Consider the following 23,018-nt stretch of genomic DNA (forward strand, 5'->3'; position numbering starts at 1 on the left):
AACTGATGTAATTTGTAGATTAATTCTTTGCATACTTCATTGATTAAAGTCTTTGGCGCAAGCCGCTTGCGAGCGAGCTCGGGCTAATGAAGCGTTTCGTGAACACGAATTCTGGCTCGAATATTAAACGAAGTTAGTTCGGCTCGACTCGGCTAAGCTCGTGAGCAACTCGGATAAGGCTCGAATTGGTAGTTATTTACATAATTCCTCATATTAATATTAAAAATTGATGATTTTTTTTTTCCTAATAGTATCTTTTTATTATAAAAAGATGTATATCCTCTCTCTTCGAAATTAAGTGCCTTGCTGAATTGACACAGGTTCTATACTCCGCTAACCAGACTAAGCAAATGCTCGTATGCAATCTGGCTTCTTGAGCCATTTAAGAGTATTTGAAGTTTAAATTTATAATAAAAAAATAAATTAATAAATTAAATTAAATATAAAAGCCAGCTCATGAACTAGCTCGGTTCGGCTCGGCTTGACTTATTATGAGCTCGAGCTTCAACTCGATTTTTTGGCTCATCCTTAAGCTCGGCTCGAGCTCGAGCTCAAGTAAAATTTAAACAAGCCAAGCCAACACAAGGGAAGCTCGCTCAAGCTCGGCTCGTTTACACCCCTAGTTACAGAGATAGATAGAACATAAAAGAAAAAACAAAAACAAGCTTACTAAAACCCCAACTGGATAGACCTCAAATAACAGGAATGAGATTATAAAGAGAAAGGAGAGATGCGAATGCAGCCCTAGAAAACTCTTGACGTAGCGCATACAAATGGATACATCCATTTGGAGTACGAATACCTCAATTAAATATCTAAACAGGCTTTTTAAAAAGCCACGGAGATTTAGAGAAAATGTAATAGTGGAAAAAAGGTTTCCAAAAAGAAACCAGAAAGAAAAGTTAAGAAGATCCACTCCATAGACAAAGAGTCGGAAGTCCAACCGGATCGGGATAAAAACTAAGCAACAAAGCCACATAAAATTACAGAAAGTTACACAAAATAACAGGAAAAAACTCAAAACACAGTAGTTGCGACGGAGGGAGGCTTCGACAAACGCTACATGGCGTGTGGGACCCACATGCCGATGCGTTAGATCCACTTGCAAGAGCGTGTGGTCAACCCCCCTGCACATGGTGGTCAAAAGTGGCCGCAGAGAAGTTCGCCAGAAAGCTGGAACGCCGGTGATGATGGAGGATATATAGGCGCTTGTTTGGTTGGGGTTGATGGAGAGAAATAGATCAGACTTTGAAAACGGCAATCTTCAAGCCTACACGGATCCGGCTGGTGAAGTGATCGAGGAGATGATCCATGGCAGGGGGAAGCGGGGGGAGGCGATCCATTGCGACTGCTTTTTTTGAGGGTCATGGATAAATCTTCATAGACGATATATAGATTTAGAGAAAACTCAAGATAAAAGTAAGTTCTCTCACAAAGAGAGAAGCTCAAAAGGAAAAGGAAGGAAAAACATGACAGAGGGGTGGGAGGAGGAGGGAACCCATAAGGTTTGCCCTCCTCCTCAAGCAGTTTCGGTTGAGCTTGAGACAGGAGAGAGAAGGGAGTTTTCGTCGGCTAGGGTCTACTTAACATTAATAGATGTTCGTTAAAGTCATTGGCTAAATAGCCTTCCAAGTAGTCTAGAATGGTGAAGTGATAGAATGAATGTACTTGGAATGACTACTTTCCCTTACATACGCAGAGTACTTTTGCCCCTTGCCTGACATTGGCCAGGTGTCATCCAATAATAGGGTATAACCATGGTAGGGCATGTCATTTGGTTAATGTCCTCTAGTGAGGTTTGTTCATTGTCAAGTGTCGCTCGCTAGTGTAGTACTGCCTTGACGGAGTATCAACAAAGCGCTTTATAAATATTTTGTAACCCTAATGTATTTTTGCATGAATCTACTATTATATAGAATATTGTAAAATTAAAGATTGATTATACCCAATTATAATCGATCTCAATTAATCCCTTTACGGCTCATAAGATAAGTAATATGGACCTACTACAACTGTTGTTGTATGTCTGGTTGCTTCGGGCCAAATTTGGTGGATATTTACACATCAAATACAATAATTTTCTAGTTTTATTTCTCTAGAATTGTTCAATTTTGTGTAACTTGTTCAATATTAAGTAAAAAAAAATTATTAATTTCTTCTGTTCATGCATGTGAACAGACATTAAGAATTAGGTGTTTGAACGGATTATGCCCTCAATGGGAAGGTAACCTAGCTATCGTATAGTTAGCCTTTGCAATTAGTACTTACAAAATGCAATTTGTCACATTTTGTATTCGATACTAGAAATTTTCTTCTTAATTTGAGCAAAGTCAAGAAGTTGAAAGCTTGCTCATTGAAGCTTGAGTACAAACTTTATAGGTAGAGTTGTTGTGACTTGTGAGCCCATCTCCATTCCCATTTTGCGAAATGCATGGAATTGGCGATAGCATTGGATTCTAAGGCCTCCTCAAAGGGAACAATTCTCAAGACAATAAAGTTCACACCTTGGTCATGTTAAAATAGAATACAATATGCATTTAATGTAGATTTTACCCATTGGTAATGTGAACTACAAATTCATAGAGTGAAGTCGTAAGACTCGTAACTGATATAGTGATATCCATTTTGAACATGTATCCAAACTATATATCCTTTGTGACACTTGAAGCTCTTCAACTACCATTTAGGTGCAAATGAATCCCTTTATTAATTAGCTTCTGGCGTTAAATGAATCAATAGTGGGGGTGAAAATGTAGGCAGTTATTAACCGTTTGCTAATCGCTAATTAACCGCATTAACCGTTTTTTAAGGTGGTTAAGAAAAACCGCTATATATATATATATATATATATATATATATATATAAATCTAAAAACGATGTCGTATGTAATATGATATTATCGTATTATCATAGAAACGACATTGTTTTGGTTTTTATTTATTTATTTTTTCTTTTAAAAAATGGTTAGCAGTTAATAATTCTACTAACTGCTAACTGCGGGTTAATTACTTAGGCGGTTAGCGGAGGTAGCTAGTGAATTTTACTAACCGACTAGGAGGTTAGCGGTTTTAGCCAATAATTACTAACAGTAACCACCTTTTCACCCTTAATAAATAGACCATGTGACTCTTTTACACGCAAGATTTTCAAAAGCATTGCTTTTAGATCTTAAAATGATTTAAATACTCTTTCTTATTGTTGGCCACCTGTTTTCTTGGGTGGTTCAGCCACCCCTTTAAACCCCAAAAATATTTATAGAGAGTTGAATCATAGAAGGACAGATTGGACATTTCAATTCTAAAATATGCACGTATGTATCATGTGCACCAATATTAGTATATTTTTAATAATTTTTTGTTCAAATTTATCTTTTTATTTTGTCTCATTTAAACTAAAATATTTCTAATTCCACCACCATATTACCATTAGCATTAACTGTGAGGCGGGAGAAATTGGAATTAGGATCCTCTATTCCTCTCCAAGTTGATTTGAACTGGACGGAATCTAATTACTTATATTTGGGCATTTTTGTTTAAAAAAAATAAAAAAATAAAAATACTCATAAAAAATGAACAAGAGAGAATTCAGAAATTGAGCCAATCCAACACACATTTAAAGGAAAAAAAAAAAAAAAAAAAAGTTTGCTGGGTACAAAAAAGTACAGTGAACCAACAGTACTGCAAAGTTAAATTAAGTGGATAATAATTCATAAACTAAATGAGACATAGACATATATTTTTAGCAATATCAGAAAGCTATATATATATATATATATATACCTCTTATCTAAGTGTCAACAATTGATCACTTAAAGGTGTACATATATATATAAGAAGAGACGTAGAAATAGGATTTTGCTCTGATCAGCATCGATCTTAGGCTTATGACACACAATATTAATGGTTGCAGTAAAAACTTCGCTTGGAATGGTCTCTACCGCATTGCTGGTGGTGCAGTGTTATGTATATGATCTGGTCCTCCTGGTGCAACCCTGTCTGCGTCGGTCAATGCCCTCCTTTTGCTTTGCTTCATCTTAGCCAAACTAAACCCTAATTCACGTAAAAGATAACTGCTTTTAACTATTTTCTGCATGGCCTTACGGCCACCATAATTTACCTCTTCTTCTAAGCTACTCCCATGCACAGCTACAATGATGAGTAAAATCAGTACTGACACTTTCATGACTTTAAAGAGGATTGCCATTTTTTTGATGCACAAAGAAAGAAAAACCTAGCAAGAATATTGATGAATTGTGTGAAACAGAGGCCCAAATATATAAAGCATGGAAAATTCTCCTAGATTCAAAGGCTTCATTAAACAATAATGATACGGCGCCGTCGCAAGATGACAAATCCAACGATGGATCCTTGTCTTTTCTCTTTGGGGTATATATCACATGAAGAACGACTCGTCTTTGTCCCCACTTGATGAGCATCCATTTTTCTGATTTTTTTGCTCCTCTATATCTTCTCTACTTCCTCTTTGTCTCTTCTTTCTTGACTGGAGTCCAGGTGTTGTTGACTTGGTCGTCCACTGTTCTTTACATACAAACTCTAATTGGGCAGTTGGTGAAATTAAATTTAAAAAAGAAAAAAAAGGAAAGGTCACTATTTTTTTGTTTGATAGTGAAATCCCCACGGGCAGATGTACTTTGGATGATGGAGAATATCTTTCCACATGGTTGCTCATAAAAAAAACTTCTCCTTTTGATTCTTAATTAATTGGCTTCATCATGCATGTTGTTTGTTTTCTTGTTAATTGCTTATCCAATATATAGTGCTTGTGTTTTTCGGCTCTTTTGCAGAATCCTAATGGATCTCTTTTAATTCCAAAGGTGATGCAGGACGTCATTGAAAAGATTAACTTGCCAATTGCAAGAGGTCAAAATGATCGTGCTCAGAGAATTATATAGAAAAAGAAAAAGAAAAAAGCAATTGAAAGAAGTCAAATGATGGGATTTGAATCTTTAGAGGGGATGTGGGTTTTAGTGAAATAGGATTTTTTTATTCCATTGGATGTCTCGGATGCCAAAAGATCCTCTTCGTCTTGTGGTAGGCCGTTTACTGTAAAATAATATAGTGCCTCATGCACGCTACACTAAGTTTTCTGGGTATATCTATCTCGGATCAAGGAAGATAATGTACCTGCCTAGCTACAATAAATACACATATCGTTTGCAATGTTTTAGTTTCTACACAAGTCATTTACAAGTCTGCTACTTCTGTTGGGGTATTTTTGTTGTGTTTAATAAGCGTGTTTTGTTTTGATTTTGCATTTTGTTTTGTTCGTTTTGTCATAGCCTTGGGGTTGAGGAGGGTATCTCTCCTGGCCGAAAAATAAGATAAGGAAAAATATGAACTACTTATATGTCTTAGATCTAGTCTGCTTTTGAAAGTCAAAGTAGATTTGTTTTATAACTAAAGTTATGCACCGGTTAGCGATAATTACTATTATAGATAAACTTTGATTGTAGATCTAGAGCTGCTGTTATGCTCTAGATCTTTTATGAATAAAATTTGAAAGATTCTCTAAAAAATAATAATAAGTACAAATCATTTGCGATGTTAATTAAGGATACATAAACTCTTACTATAAAGCTATATATAAACTGATCAATATAAAAATATAATAGTAGAGAGCTCCTATTATCTAGATGCGGTGTAAATTAATAAATCCATCTTTTACACCATCTAATAAGAGATTGACACTTCAAAAGAAAGAAAGAAAGAAAAAAAAACCCAAAATACAGTGTAGATAAAAACACTGGATCTTATACATGAAACAAACCTATCCAAAAAAAACCAAAAAAATGAGTCACTTTCCTGCGTAGAAAAGCAAAAAATAAGGCACCCCTAAACAACCCACCGCTGAACACTACCACCAGAATCTGCTGAACTCGATCTGCCGCTAGAATTCGCGGAATGTGTTTGGGTAAATCTGAGTAGAAGGTCCGATTTTGTTTGGAATTTTTGGGTGGTCTGAATATGGGCTACCAGAGGAGTAGGCAGGGGTGGTTCAGCCTCCAATAGTTTCGGTGGGGTTTGAATGAAAAGGAAAAGTGGTTTTGGTCGATTTTTGTTTTGGGTTAAAAGATTTGGTGTTTTCATTTGTATTTGGTATCAAATTTTTATAGGAGGCTGTACACCACATCCTATTGAAGTTATTCTCAATAATTGTAATATATATATATTACAATTATTGAGAATAACTTCAATAGGATGTGATGTAAAAACTTCTATTTACAGCCTCCTATAAAAAATTGATACATGATCACTTAAAAATACTAAATACAAAATTTTGCTTATCAATTTCTCTTAATTATATTAATAATTATAAATTGTTACATCAATTAGTAAAAAAATTTGTAGTAAAAGTTGTAGTACCAGTATTACAATGTTTTTTTTTTTTTTTTGGTAATGAGAATTGTATAAAACAACAATCACTTACAGTAGCTTACACCAAATCAAACTCTACTATACAGAGCTTATCAAAACAACAACCATCAAACCAGACTCTACACAGCATCAAACATATCTCTACACATCATTTATTCTTCATCAGCCTCACCTCTGTAACAAAGCAAATTTACTGGCAGCCCCCAATTTGAGCAATGATCTAAATTTCCTTGTGTCTTTTTAAATCAATCTTTAGCCATAACTCAAGCTCTAATGATCTCCCAATTAATATTATGTGGTATACACTTTTTTTTTTTTTTTTTTGAGGCGGTTAGTGGTTACCATGTTTCAAATCATTTTTTTGCCTCCGAACATAGTACACAGCCGCACTCCAACTAAGTTTACACAACACAGCTTTCATCTTCTTATGTTAGGCTATTTGGAGTCTGGTTTTATATCTGACCCAATTCAACGTTGGAAGCCCTACGATTTAAATGAGATTTTTTCTGAGGCTTAGTCCAGGGAGCGAAGGCTTAAGCTTTCTGACTAGGGTTTCGTACGAATGTATTATTGACGCCTCTTGTATTGTATCTTTAAAAAATAGTGAAACCTTGTTGAAACTTTGTGGACGTAGCTCTTAGGGTTTCGTACGAATGTATTATTGACGCCTCTTGTATTGTCTATTTAAAAAATAGTGAAACCTCGCTGAAATTCTTTTGATGCAGCTCTTAGTGGTAAATCATATAAATCTTTATGTTTGTAATTGCTTTTTTGGCATTCTTCTTAATTTTAGTATCTCACTAATTCTGGGAAATAAGATAAATTTCCTAAGAGAATCTCCAACAAAGCTTTCAAATGCCTCATTATAGTTAAATATAGCTATTATATCAATTTTACCTCACCCATAGACCCTTTAAAATAAAATGTTTTGAAAAATTTTCTACAATAAACTTTCTTATGTGAAAGTTTATTGTAGCACATTCTACTATTTTTTTATTCTTTTTTTTCTTCCCCTCCCTTCTCTCTTCCTCTGTTTCTCTCTCTCCCTCAACGCTTGTTCATTCTCTCTCCATTTTTGAGCTTCACTAGCGTGAAGTCCCAACGGCGATTGTGAGGCCTGGGTGCTGAGTACCCTCTCAGAACCACATCAACGTCATCATCAACACCGTACCTCCACCAAGCAATTGGTACGATGTTCATTGTGGACTTGAAAATGGAATTCAAGAGAGATGAATGCTTGTTTTTGTAGCCCAAATCTCCAACCCATCATGCCAAGAGAGACTAGAGATGGTCTCATCTAATTTTTATCCCTTTGGGATGGCCGAAACCACTCCCATTTGGGCCAAGGGGGTGGCCGGTTTTAGAGCATATCATGGAGTTTAAGAATAATAGAAATTAAAGATTATCATTGACTTACAGTTGAAAAAAAAATCATTGAGTCACACTTGAAAACAATCACTGAGTTATAATTGAAGTCTAGCTATGGTTAAAAACTATCACATAATTAACCTAGCTAGAGTATAAGTCTATTTGTATCCCACATGATTCCACTATAAATAAAAACATGTTATATTGTAAATATTTCTACTTTATATTCAATTGTCTATTGAATTATCTTTTCTTTCAGTTGGCCACCCCCCAAATGGCCAATTTTTTTTTTCAATTTTTTATATGGACATTTTAGACTTTTGATATCCTAAAAACTCACATGTTATCATGCACATCGCACACCATAGTTTATTAAATAGAACAAAATAAAAGCATAATCATGCAATGACTCATCCGGAAGTGAAATGGAAAAGATATATGTTAATCTTCCTCCTAAAGACTGAGAGCGACCGCAGAATTTAAGCCAGCATTACCCAAAAGGGAAAAAGGAAGAGGAAAACAAGGCCGGAAATGTGTAGTACGTAGTTGACCCTTACTTGGATTCCTCATTCCCACCACCTTATTATATTACACAAACGTGAAAGGGAGTCATTTTTTGAAGGAGTGATTGAATAAAGGGAGAAAGTTCGTTGACGTGCTCTTCTTTCGGCCCGATTATCTCACATTAACGAACTTTTCTGCAGCATCAATGCACGTTATAAAGTGAAGTCACGTTTCAATGTTTCAATTCGCCACATCGTGAACGGTCTACGAAAAAAGTGATTTAACATAGAAAACAAAAAAAAAATATATCTCTATTTTTCTAGCTCCACCCTCGCCACCACCGTCAAAAGATCTCTCTCTTTCACTCTTTGCCTTTAATGGAGTACTCTCGTCGCCGGAGGATAAAAAGAACATGAGAGAGACTTTATAGATGCAGGATACTTAATTTCTCTATCTCAAAATGTTTTTTTTTTTTTTTACTTTTTTCTTTTGATGTTGATTAGGTTTTCAATCTGATCTCATTGTGAACGAATTCGTTGGAGGGATGAGGGTTAATTTATGAAAAGTGATCATTTATTGGGGGGATGTAGAAAAGGCAAGAGAGTTGTTTGAATTAACCCAACTCGACGACAATTGGTTTCTCTTTGCATGTCCTCTTATCCTCGGTTATGGACATGCAGGGAAAACTAAACAAATTAAATAGTATTTTAGAACCATTTTTTTTTGTTTTGGAAGTAAGCTTTACAATAATGCTTGCAAAACTTTGAACAGATAGCTATCCGTACACTACAAAAATAAGAGATTTTATTGATGTAGCAAACAGTAACTCATGTTTGTCACGTCAATAATTTTTGATGTGGCTAAATCTACACGTTAATAAAAACTTTATTAACGTGGCGGATTTTGACACGTCAATAATTATTGACGTGTCAAAGTGACACGTCAATAACATGTCAATAATTATTGACGTGTCAAAGCAACACGTCAACAATTATTGACGTGCCATTACGACAAGTCAATAATAATTGACGTGCCATTATCGCATGTCAACAATTACTGATGTGTGGAAAAAACACGTCAATAATTTATTGATATGTAGAAAATGCACGTCAATAATTCTTAACGTGGCATTTTGCCACGTTAAAAATTATTGATGTGCCATTATTTCACACGTCAATAATTATAATTAATTTTAATGAATTTCAATCATATTAATTATAATATGTAGTAAAAAAAATAGTATGTTTGAAAAAAAAATTAGGTAATAAAAATTAATTAGTATACAATATGTATACGTGTAATTATACTTGATTCAAAATATTATAATGATTTCCTGAAAAAATATATGGTGCATTTTATCTATAAATCGTTCTAGTAATATTAATATAATAGCCATATTAAGTTTTAAAAAATAAATTACAGAATACATTTATTTTATAAGACCCGCGTATCCCACATGAACCTGGCCAACACAAAATATATATTTCTTGTTATTTCCAAGTATTGCCAAAACAAACATTTCCTTTTTTTAATATTCTGGCATGCAGTGTATTAATATCGCACTACCTTTAATACACTGCATGCCAGAATATTAAAGTAATGAAAAGACAAAGAAACAACAAGCAAGCAATTATAAGGAAGGGAGTATCAGTTTCTTGTCGTGAACTTCGTAGTAGAGGGGAGGATGATCTTGAAGAAGTGCGAGGGTGTCGTAGCCACCATCGAACTTGACCTCCGTTTGTGCACCACTCTAATTCGGCAAGTCATTGACTTATCTCAATTGTTCATTGATCCTACGGTAGAAATGCCTGGAAGCTCGATCTGATTTTTGGTGAGTGGATTATTGAGCTATCATGAAAAAATGGATTTTATTATTAACTATCTAGAATATTAATTTATTTGTTCTCTAATTAGTCTTAATATACTTATAAGTATATTGTATTTATAAAAAATATTAGAGAAAAAAAATGATATAAATTAAAAATTAAAAAATTTATCTTTCAATTATTGACGTGTCATATGATTTCTTGACGCACCACATGTAACACGTCAAGAATTACACGTCAACAAAATTCCTCGGGAACGCACCACATCTCTTTCTTTCTCCCCCACGTGCCACAGCCCCCCTCTGACCCTTTTTTTTTTTTCACCGCTGGCTGTCAATTCGCGATCATTTCTCCGTTGATCGCATTCTCTCTCTCACTAGCTAGCTCGCTTAGTACCGGTCAGCCGTTCTCACTCTCACCCGCTCTCTCTCTCTCACTGGCCGTCACCGCCGCTCCTCCCTTAGGCCGTCACGAGCTCTCCCTCTGGCGATTCTCCGACCTCTCCTGATCAAGTGTATATATATATATTAGCAAATTAATTTTACATGTTAGCTAATTTATTTGTTTGAGATATATGTTTTGTATTAATTTATGAATTTGTTTAATTAATTTGTGTGGTGTGATTGTTGTATATGAACATGCATGCATGCATGCAAAATTACATACGTAAATTGTTTGAAATTAGGTTTTTTTGTGTAGGCTTTTGCATTTAGATTTATACCTAAATTTTGTGTAGGTTTTGCAAATGTACGTTATAAAAAAAAACAAAAAAAAAACAAAAACAAAAAAAAAAACCAAAAAACAAAAAAACCAAAAAAAAAAAAAAAAAAACAACAAATAACAAATGCATATCCTTTTTGGACTTACGAGGTTTCATTAACGTACGGGCCAACTGATCAAGGGGTCGACTACCGAACCAAACCGAAACCGAACCCCTTGGTTTAGTTTTCAGGCGTTTATCGAGCGACCAACCCAATTTGTAAATTGGCAAGGGCGGAGATTTGCTAGCATGGGCAGGTGAGCAGCAACACAACATGATCGAGGAAACGGCAAGGTGAAGAGATGGGGTAAGGCGAGATTGCGTGGCGACGAGGCAATGAGCGGTGAGCAAGGCTCAATTGTCAGGTTAAAGAATGTATAAATAAAATTTATTATTTAAAAATAGTTATAAGGGTTAATTTGGTTGAGTTTACGAAAACTCCAAGCCGACCGGCCACCGACCCGCTACGTCATAATTTTTATATGAAAATTGTTACATGTATTTTTTAGTGCTTATTTTCATAATTTTCATTGCAACGTACATGAAAAAATAAGCATTTAAAAACTGCATGTAGTATTTTTTTTAAAAAAATATATTAATTCCAACGCCATGGGTGGACTAGATAAACTCGCCTGTTTGGGCCGGCCTAGGAGATTATCTTTTTCAAAATCATGTGGCCCCAGGATCCATACTGGAGCTTGGTTTTATATTTGACCCAATTCAACGTTGGAAGCCCTACGATTTAAATGAGATTTTTTCTGAGGCTTAGTCCATGGAGCGAAGGCTTAAGCCTTCTAACTAGGGTTTCATACGAATGTATTATTGACGCCTCTTGTATTGTCTCTTTAAAAAAATAGTGAAACCTTATTGAAACTCTGTGAACGTAGCTCTTAGGGTTTCATACAAATGTATTATTGACGCCTCTTGTAATGTCTCTTTAAAAAATAATGAAACCTTGCTGAAACTCTGTGGACATAGCTCTTAGTGGTAAACCATGTAAATCTCTATATTTGTGACTGCTTTTTTGGCGTTCTTAATTTTAGTGTCTCACTAATTAATTGTGGGAAATAAGATAGATTTCCTAAGAGAATCTCCAACAGAGCTTTCAAATGCCTCATTATAGTTAAATATAGATATTATGATCAATTTTATCTCACACGTAGACCCTTTAAAATAAAATGTTTTGAAAAAATTGCTAGAATAAACTTTTATATGTGAAAGTTTACCATAGCACATTCTACTATTTTTTTATTCTCTTTTTTTTTTTCTCCCTTCTCTCTTCCTCTGTTTCTCTCTCCCTCAACGATTGTTCAATCTCTCTCCATTTTTGAGCTTCACTGGCATGAAGTCCCGACGGCGATGGTGAGGCTTGGGCGCTGAGTACCCTCTCAGGAATCACATCAATGTCATCATCAAAACCGTACCTCCACCAAGCCGTTGGTACGATGTTCATTGTGGACTTGAAAATGGAGTTCAAGAGAGATGAATGCTTGGTTTTGTAGCCCATATCTCCAACCCATCATGCCAAGAGAGATGAGAGATGGTCTCATCTAATTTTTATCCCTTTGGGGTGGCCAAAACCACCCTCATTTGGGCTAAGGGGGTGGCCGGTTTTAGAGCATACCATGAAGTTCAAGAATACTAGGTATTGAAGACTATCATTGACTTACAATTGAAAAACAAATCATTGAGTCACACTTGAAAATAATCACTGAGTTATAATTGATGTCTAGCTATGGTTAAAGGCTATCACCTAGTTAACCTAGCTAGAGTATAAGTATATTTGTTTTCAACATGATTCCACTATAAATAAAAACATGTTATATTGTAAATATTTATGCTTTATATTCAATTGTCTATCGAATTATCTTTTCTTTCGGTCGACCACCCCCAAATGGCCAATTTTTTTCAATTTTTTATATGGGCATTTTAGACTTTTCATAGCCTAAAAACTCACATGTTATCATGCACATCGCACACCGTAATTTATTAAATAGAACAAAATAAAAGCATAATCATGCAAGGACTCATCCGGAAGTGAAATGGAAAGGATATATGTTAATCTTCCTCCTAAAGACTGAGGGCGACCGCAGAATTTAAGCCAGCATTACCCAAAAGAGAAAAAGAAAGAGGAAAACAAGGCCGGAAATGTGTAGTACGTAGTTGACCCTTACTTGGATTCCTCATTCCCACCACCTTATTATATTACACAAACGTGAAAGGGAGCCATTTTTTGAAGGAGTGATTGAATAAAGGGAGAAAGTTCGTTGACGTGCTCTTCTTTCGGGCCGACTATCTCACATTAACGAACTTTTCTGCAGCGCCAATGCACGTTATAAAGTGAAGTCACGTTTCAATATTTCAATTCGCCACGTCTTGAACGGTCTACAAAACGCCACGTACGTACCTCACTGATTTAACATAGAAAACAAAAAAATATAAATATATCTCTATTTTTCTAGCTCCACCCTCGCCACCACCATCAAAAGATCTCTCTCTTTCACTCTTTGCCTTTAATGGAGTACTCTCTTCGCCGGAAGATAAAAAGAACATGAGAGAGACTTTTATAGATGCAGGAGACTTAATTTCTCTATCTCAAAATGTTTTTTTTTTTTTGTTTTTGTTTTTCTTTTGATGTTGATTAGGTTTTCAATCTGATCTCTTTGTGAACAAATCGTTGGAGGGATGAGGGTTAATTTATTGAAAAGTGATAATTTATTGGGGGGAAGTAGAAAAGGCAAGAGAGTTGTTTGAATTAACCCAACTCGACGACAATTGGTTTCTCTTATGGACATGAAGGGAAAAGCAAACAAATAGTATTTTAGAACCATTTTTTTTTTTTTTTTAAGTAAGCTGTACAATAATGCTTGCAAAACTTTGAACTGTACATTACAAAAATAAGGGATTTTACTGATGTGCCAAACAATAACTCATATTTGCCACATCAATAATTTTTGATGTGGCTAAATCTACACGTCAATAAAAACTTTATTAACGTGGCAGATTTCGACACGTCAATAATTTTTGACGTGTCAAAGCAATGCGTCAATAATTATTGACGTGTCAAAGCGACACATCAATAACACGTCAATAATTATTGATGTGTCAAAGCAATACTTCAATAATTATTGACATGCCATTATAACACGTCAACAATTACTGACGTGTAGAAAAGCCACGTCAATAATTTATTGACGTGCGGAAAAGGCAAGTCAATAATTCTAAACGTAGCATTTTGCCACGTTAATAATTTTTGACGTGTTACAATGACACATCAATAATTATAATTAATTATAATTAATTTTAATGAATTTCAATCATATTAATTATAATATGTAGTAAAAAAAAAATAGTATGTTTGAAAAAAAAAATTAGGTAGTAAAAATTAATTGGTATACAATATATATACGTGTAATTATACTTGATTCAAAATATTATAATGATTTTCTGAAAATATATATGGTGCATTTTATCTATAAATCATTATAGTAATATTAATATAATAGCCATATTAATTTTTTTTAAAATAAATTACAGAATACATTTATTTTATAATACCCGCATACCCCATATGAACTCGGCCAACACAAAATATGTGTTTTTTGTTATTTCCAAGCACTGCCAAAACAAACATTTCATTTCTTTAATATTTTGGCATGCAGTGTATTAATATCACACTACCTTTAATACACTGCATGCCAAGATATTATAGTAATGAAAAGACAAAGAAACAACAAGCAAGCAGTTATAAGGAAGGGAGTATCGGTTTCTTGTCGTGAACTTCGTAGTAGAGGAGAGGATGATCTTGAAGAAGTGTGAGGGTGTCGTAGCTACCACCGAACTTGACCTCTGGTTGTGCACCACTCTAATTCGGCAAGTCCTTGACTTATCTCAATTGTTCATTGATCCTACGGCGGAAATGCTTAGAAGCTCGATCTGATTCTCGGTGAGTGGATTATTGAGCTATCACAAAAAAATGGATTTTATTATTAACAATCTAGAATATTAATTTATTTGTTCTCTAATTAGTCTTAATATACTTATAAGTATATTGTATTTATAAAAAATATAAGAGAAAAAAATGATATAAATTTAAAATTTAAAAATTTATCTTTCAATTAGTGATGTGTCTACTTATGACACGTCGATAATTCTTGATGTGTTACATGCGACACGTCAAGAATTTCTTGACGTGCCACATGTAACACGTCAATAAAATTCCTCAGGAACCCGCGAAGCCAGTTGCGTTCCTTTTTTTTTTTTTTTTTTTCCTCCTTTCTTTCTTTCTCCCTCGCGCTCCACAGCCCCCCTCCGACCTATTTTTTTTTACCGCTGGACATCAACTCGCAATTGTTTCTTTGTCTCTGTCTCCGTTGATCGCATTCTCTCACCCGTGTTCCCTCTCTCACTAGCTAGCTCGCTTAGTATCGGCCGGCCGTTCTCTCTCTCACCCGCTCTCTCTCTTTCTCTCTCACTGGTTCTCTCTCTCACCGGCCGTCACCGCCGCTCCTCTCTCAGGCCGTCACGAGCTCTCACTACAGGAAAATTGGTCTTTAGCGACCATATTTTTAGCGACGACCCAAAAGTCGTCGCTATTGCTCAATATCAGCGACGACAATTTCTTGTCGTCGCTAATTTCATAAAAAAAAATTTGGGAAACAGCGACGACTAGATGTCGTCGCTGATACGTGGTCGCTAACGCCGAAATAGTATTTTTTTCTCATGCGCGAAAAGGAGCGCCAAAAATATTGTGACGGGTCCAGATCATTAGCGACGACAATGTCGTCGCTAATGAGAATTTTAATTAGCGACGACAGTGTCGTCGCTAAATAATAAAATAAAAATTATTAAAATCATAATTAGCGACGACATTGCTGTCACTAATGAGAAATTTAATTAGCGACAACAGTGTCGTCGCTAAATAATAAAATAAAAATTATTAAAATCATAATTAGCGACGACATTGTCGTCGCTAATGAGAAAGTTAATTAGCGACGACACTGTCGTCGCTAAATAATAAAATAAAAATTATTAAAATCATAATTAGCGACGACAATGAGAATTTTAATTGTCGTCGCTAAATAATAAAAGAAAAATTATTAAAATCATAATTAGCGACGACATTGTCGTCGCTAATGAGAATCACAATTAAAAGTTTAAGATTATAGGTTCAATTGAACATCTAAAAATGATAAAATGTCCTTTATACCCTCAAAACTTTTAGAAAATTATAAATTTTCTCTTAATTTGAAATTAAAATTAATTTTAAAAAATGAGAAAAATAAATTAATTTCAATTTATTGTTGTCACGCAACAAACTTGATACAAATTAAAGATTCAATTTTAACATCCGATCGATCCTAGTGAATTAGTTCGATTGATCGTGATAAGATCAAATGATCGATCAAACTTGATACAAATTGAAGGTTCGATCAAATATCCGATCGATCCTAATGAATTAGTTTGATTATCGCGATACGATCAAGTAACGATCAAAATTGAAACAATTGAAATTAAAGGTTTGTTCAAACATCCATTTGATCCTAGTGCATTTGTTCGATCGATCATGATAGGATCAAATGATCGATTAAACTTGAAACAACTAAAATTAAAGGTTTAATCGAATATCCGATCAATCATAATAAATTAGTTCGATTGATCGTGATAAGATCAAATGATTGAAACAATTGAAATTGAATGTTTGATCAGACATCCGATTGGTCCTAGTTAGTACATTCATTCCAACGATCGTGATAAGGTCAAATGATCGGTCGTGAAAAAAATAAATATTTTTTTTTCCTTTTAGATATAACAATTTTTCCTATTAAATTAAAACGCTTAGAAAAATTAATAATTTTTTTTTTTTTTTTTTTTTTATACTATTATTGAAGTTTTCTATTTCTTATTCTTATTTAAATGTTTGATTGATCGTGATAGGATCAAATGTTCAATCAAACATCCGATCGATCCTAGTGAATTAGTTCGATTGATCGTAATAGGATCAAATATTCGATTAAACATCCTATCAATCTTAATGAATTAGTTCGATTGAACGTAATAGGATCAAACATCCGATTGAACATCCGATCGATCCTAATGGATTAGTTCGATTGATCATGATAGATCAAACTTCTGATCGATCATGGTGATAGGATCAAATGATCGATCAAACATCCGATCGATCCTAATGAATTAATTCGATTGATCATGATAGGATCAAATGCTCGATCAAACATCCGATCGATCCTCCGATCGATACTAGTGAATTGGTTCGATTGATCGTGATAGATCAAATGATCAATCAAACATCCGATCGATTCTAGTGAATTAGTTCGATTGATCGTAATATGATCAAATGTTCGATCAATTTTTTTAAAATTTGCACCAAAGTACTGGTGTGTTTGCTTCCAGAAAGTTGTTATAAAAAAATTAAAAAGAAAAAAAAAAAATTCATACAAAACTATCAATTCAAATTATATATATATATTTCCGGATCAGAAGGCCAAATTATTAGGCTTTTATTATAAACTTAAGCAAGAAATGGACTATTCAAATATTGTAAGTATTGTTAAAAAAAGGTGCTTAATTATTCTAAAAATAGTGTAAGTATAATTTTTTAAAAAAAAAATCCTAAATAGCGGCGACCAATTTTGTTGCCGCTGATTATGCTCAATTTTTGCGCCACAAGTGGCGCGCGCGGTCTCTGAAATTTTTGGTTTTTCAAACCAAAAATTTCAGACACCGTGTTTTTATCCCCAAACCCTCAAAAACACCAAAATCCCTCAAATCTCTGAAATTTCTGCCTCTCTCTCTCCTTCTCACTCACCTCCCTCATCACTCTCACTCTCGATCTCTCTCCCTCTCCCTCTCCCTCACTCTGGCGCTCGTCTCTCTCCGGCGCACCTCTCTCTGGTACGTACACGATCTCTCTCCACTCTCCAATCTCCCTCACTTGTTCATTCTGGGCCACTCTATGAAAAGGATAGACAAACATTGTTATTTAGGTCATATAAATAAATTTTAAGACAACAATTATTTGTGCGACGCGAAAATCGACTGGGAGGCGTTGGTGAGGAATACTTCGACTGGGATTTCTGATGCTATGGCGCCATATAGCTTATCGCCACGCTTTGCTCGATGAGTTCAAAGACGGGGCTCAGCCTCTGGTCAGTCAACTTGTACTTTCTTGAGTTTCAGATTCTTTATTTAACTTTTACCTTCTTGTATGCGACTATTTTGAATGCTGAAGCTTGATATTTTAGTTAAAAGTGAATTGGTGGGTGTAGCTGGTTGTTGTGAATAAATAGGGATTTTGAGAATGCAGATATGACAAAGTTTATGTTTTGGTGTTCGATTCTTTGAATGTAATTAGCTAAATTTGGTTCAAAATTGTTATTGTATACTAGCTGTATTGGCACGAGGTATGCACATAACGGAGGTATTGTTTATGTAATGTGTTTTATGGACTGGGAAATTCTTAAAGAGCATCATGTTTTTGGGTATTAAATGAAACACCTTTGGTTCTATTATTTAACTTCTGATGCAACTTTTTGGACTGAAACTCTGAGATTTGATGCTGTCCGGGGGTATTAAGAAAAAGTAGAACGAACCGAGCTTTTGTAATATCTTGGCTGGCTAGTGAAAGATTGCCAATCTATATTTGACGCTGAAGATTCTGCATGTTTTGGAAATACAATATGGAGTTTTCTAATCATGAACAGAGCATAACATGGAAAATGTGTCGGTTTTGGTCATTTTTATTCCTCTAGCTCTCATTGTGTGGAAGCAATTGGGGTCTTTATGTGATTATGGTGATTAAATGCCAGCTGAGCAGTTTTCACCACTCATTTCTACATCCACCAACACTATGTTCTTTAGAATATTATTTTATGATTTTTTATCATGAATACATTAGAAATATTGCCACCAAGTTATGGTAACTTGACTTAGAAATGTATTATATTCTTGCACTCCTCTATCTTTAAGGAAGCAGTAATCATGTCTAATCTTATCATGATATAATGGAATGCTTTTACTCTGCATAGATGCGTGATTATCATAGAACTCCATCATGTGTAAGGGGATTAAAACATGTACCTCTTGCAAGATAGATCTTCCCCACATTATATTGCTTTATATAACTTATAATTTGCCTCAAAAATAAACTTTTTGCCTCATGCTCAACATTATACTCAATATACGCATATATTTTTCATATGACACTGATGTTAAAATTGGCTTGCAGGATGATGACAGTGATTTAGAAAGTGAAGTTGAAGCTTTTCCAACTGTTAGCGGTGAAAAGCTTTGATAGAGGCTGCAGCATGTGTGAAGGTATGTTGAAAAAATTGCTTGCTGAGTGACTGATTTGCTTTAGAATTATTCGTCTTGTATTTTATGGGAAAACCCTTTTAATGGAGTGGGCTCAGCTTGATGAATTGATTATTTCTAGTTTTCACTAACTTAGGTGGCCAAATAGCTTTGCCAGTTCTTTTTTTGGATCTATGCTTTGTTCACACACATGGAGGTTTTGTCATTTGGAAAGGAAGCACTGTTTACAGCAGCAACAATACTCTCTACGAAGTCATAGGAGCTTGGAGTCATTGATTTGCTGTGAAGGATGCTATGCTGCATGTAACTTACCTGCTGACCCCTCTATATATTTTTGGCCCGTCATACTTTTAAAATTGTTTTAACATTCTTTTGAATTCCTACCTCCAAAGTCATACTCCACTTACCTGCAAAGTCATACTCCACTGCCCCATTTGAATTCCTGAAATTGTTTTAACATTCTTTTACTTAAACAAGTGCAAAAAAGAAAACAATATAATGTGAAAAACATCTTTAAGCAGCTACTTATGTCAGTCATTTTTGAATTGAATTGGGTCCCATGCACAGGAGTGAGAGGTTTATAAACTTGATATATATTTGTGATTAGTAATTAGTAATAATGATCTATTGACTGAATTTTTACTATTTCGTTATCTCTAAATATAACATTACTCATTTGTGCCATATGATCTAATTAATATTTATGATAGTTTTAGACATAGCCATTTGTGTAAGGGGATTATTACTTCTGTATTGTCCCTATTTTAGGAATGGATGATAATTTTGGAGCTAAATCAGTTGCAACATGTCATCATAACAGCCTGGGAATATAATGGGGCGTTCTTGGCTCTAAAATGTTTCAATGACTCAGGATTTATCATCAACAATTTATAAAATCAAAATTGTTGAGTTCTTCTTTACTCCTTTTTTTTTTGATAAATAAAATGAAAATTGAAAAGTGTCTTCCATGCTATTTGTGAAGTATTGTTTGGTTGGGAACTTGTTGTTTTGTCTTGCCATGATTTGTTGTATCAATTATGGTATGAAATTCCTCTATGCTTTGATACATGACGGACAATGTTCTTTTTCTATTGCGTTTTTTCATGTTTAAGTAGCAATAGTTTGTCCAACTATGTGGTTATTATATTAGACATGCTTGTAGTTTTTAAGTGAGTTTTCTTGTCTAATATATGCTCTTCTTCTCCGTGCAGTTACATATGGTATTGATGAGTCATACAAGTTGAAAAGTGTCTTACATCTGGGAAGCCTTTTTTGTAATCTTTTTTTTTGCTGCTTATCTACATATGAAGTTTAATTTCTCAAGGAACATTGTTGTTGATGTATGCCTTTGGCACTTGCTTAAAAATTTGACAATTATGTAGTTTTCTTAGCCCATTTTTTAGACTTCTTCACTTGTAATTAACTTTATTTCAGATCTTTCAACATATTTAATTAGAAAATGAGTTCTTAAGTAAGCTCTAATATATTGTTATGTTTAGATCATTCATACCAAACAATTTAAAATATTAATCGGCAAAAAATAAAAAAGCATTTGATGTTGATGACGGTGATCATCAGAACACTGATGTTTGGGTCATCAGCGACGACATTTTGTCGTCGCTAATGTGTGCGTCATCAGCATTAGCGACGACATTTGTCGTCGCTGATGACACACATCAGCGACGACATTTGTCGTCGTTGATGTGTGCTTCATCAGCGACGACACTTGTCGTCACTGATGTGTGAGTCATCAGCGACGACATTTGTCGTCGCTGATGTGTGAGTCATCAGCGACGGCAATGTCGTTGCTGATGTGTGTGTCATCAGCGACGACATCGACTTTAAAAAGGCATTTTCAACGACAAACTTTGATAGTTATTAGCGACGACATTTGTCGTCGCTGATAATTATCAACAGCGACGACATGGAAGGTCGTCGCTGTTTAGTCTTTAACGACGGATTACTTGCAACGACTGGGAGCGACGACCGTAGTCGTCGCTGATGACCATCAGCGACGACATATGGGTCTTTAGCGACGACTCAGGGTCGTCGCTAAAGGCCTATTTTCCTGTAGTGTCTCCCTCCGACGATTCTCCGGCCTCTCCTGATCAAGTATATATATATTATTGATGTAGTTATTAGCAAATTAATTTTATGTGTTAGCTAATTAATTTATTTGTTTGAGATATATGCTTTGTATTAATTTATAAATTTGTTTAATTAATTTGTATGGTGAGATTGTTATATATGAACATGCATGATATATATTATTGATGTAGTTATTAGTAAATTAATTTTACGTGGTAGCTAATTAATTTATTTGTTTGAGATATATGCTTTGTATTAATTTATAAATTTGTTTAATTAATTTGTATGGTGAGATTGTTATATACAAACATGCATGTATAGGGGTGGGCAGATTAACCCTTACCGTTTAACTGGCCGTCTACCGGCTTCGACCGAACCAATATTAACCGTAACCATTTAACCGATATTCTTATCGGTTAAATTTTTTTTACCGAAATTCTTATCGGTTCGGTTCGGTCCGGTTAACCATTTGTTATCGATTAACCGTTTTAATCGATAATAACCGATATGGAGGAAGACTAGTAACAAAATTAGTCTAGTTCAATTGGTAGTGAACTAGAACATAAGGCTCAAATCCTTCTGGTCATGGGTTCAAGCCCCTATAGAGTCTTTCTTCTTTTGTTTTTCTTTATTTTCCTTTTCACCATTTCTTTTCCCAATTCCCACGCCACATATTTCTTTTTTTTTTTTTTTCTTTTTTTTTCTTTTTTTTCTCCTCCTCCCACGCAACAGACTCTTTCTTCCTCGTTGTTTTCTTTATTTTCCTTCTCTTCCCAATTCCCACGCCACATATTTCATTTTTTTTTTCCACGCAACAGACTCTTTCTTCCTCATTGTTTTTCTTTATTTTCCTTCTCTTTCCAATTCCCACGCCACATATTTCTTTCCTTTTTTTTTTTTTTTCTTCTCCTCCTCCCACGCAGCATACTCTTTCTTCCTCATTGTTTTTCTTTCTTTTCTTTCTCACCATTGCAGGAGAATGGGTTTCTTCCCCATTTTTTTTTTCTCTTTCTAGTTCTCGCAACATCCGCCCCCATCTGCTTTCACACACCTCTCTTTTAGCATCCAAGATTTAATTCAGGTAAGAGTTTTTGCCTTTTGGTGCTTGGGGGTTAAAGAAGTAGAGAATACTGAAGAATGTGAGATTTATAATCGGTTAACCGGTTTAACCGAACCGTTTAACCGTGTATCGTTATAACCAATAATTTCGATTAAAATTCTTATCGGTTCGGTATCGGTTAAGAAACTGTTTAACCGAAAATTATCGGTTAATAACCGATAAGAGCCAAAACCGGACCATTTTGGCCAATACCCACCCCTATGCATGCATGCATGCAAAATTACGTATGTAAATTGTTTAAAATTAGTTTTTTTTTTTATTATTATTATCATTATTATTATTATTATTTTTTTTTATTTTTGTGTAGGTTTTGCAAATGTATGTTATTAGAACAAAAAAAAAAAAAACAAATGCATATCCATTTTGGACTTAGGAGGTTTCATTAATGTATGACCCAACTGATCAAGGGGTTGACTACCGAACCAAACTGAAACCGACCCCCTTGGTTTAGTTTTCAGGCGTTTATCGGCCGACCAACCCAATTCGTAAATTGGCAAGGGTGGAGATCCGCTAGCATGGGGAGGTGAGCAGCAACACAACATGATTGAGGAAACGGCGAGGTGAAGAGATGGGGTAAGGCGAGATTGCGTGGCGACGAGGCAATGAGCGGTGAGCAAGGCTCAATT

The 23,018-nt window shown here is 34.8% G+C and overlaps 1 long non-coding RNA gene across 1 annotated transcript; it reads left to right on the plus strand.

Annotated features, from left to right (window-relative positions):
- The first annotated feature begins 17,606 nt into the window (after positions 1-17,606).
- LOC148589820 (uncharacterized) lies at positions 17,607-20,659 on the plus strand. Its single transcript, XR_015909788.1, has 4 exons — positions 17,607-18,019; positions 19,099-19,187; positions 19,321-19,487; positions 20,396-20,659. It is a non-coding gene; the product is annotated as an uncharacterized LOC148589820 (long non-coding RNA).
- The last annotated feature ends 2,359 nt before the right edge of the window (positions 20,660-23,018 follow it).

Source organism: Corylus avellana, chromosome 1, assembly GCF_965113065.1.
Source record: "Corylus avellana chromosome 1, dhCorAvel1.hap1.2, whole genome shotgun sequence".
Classification (NCBI taxonomy): Eukaryota; Viridiplantae; Streptophyta; class Magnoliopsida; order Fagales; family Betulaceae; genus Corylus; species Corylus avellana.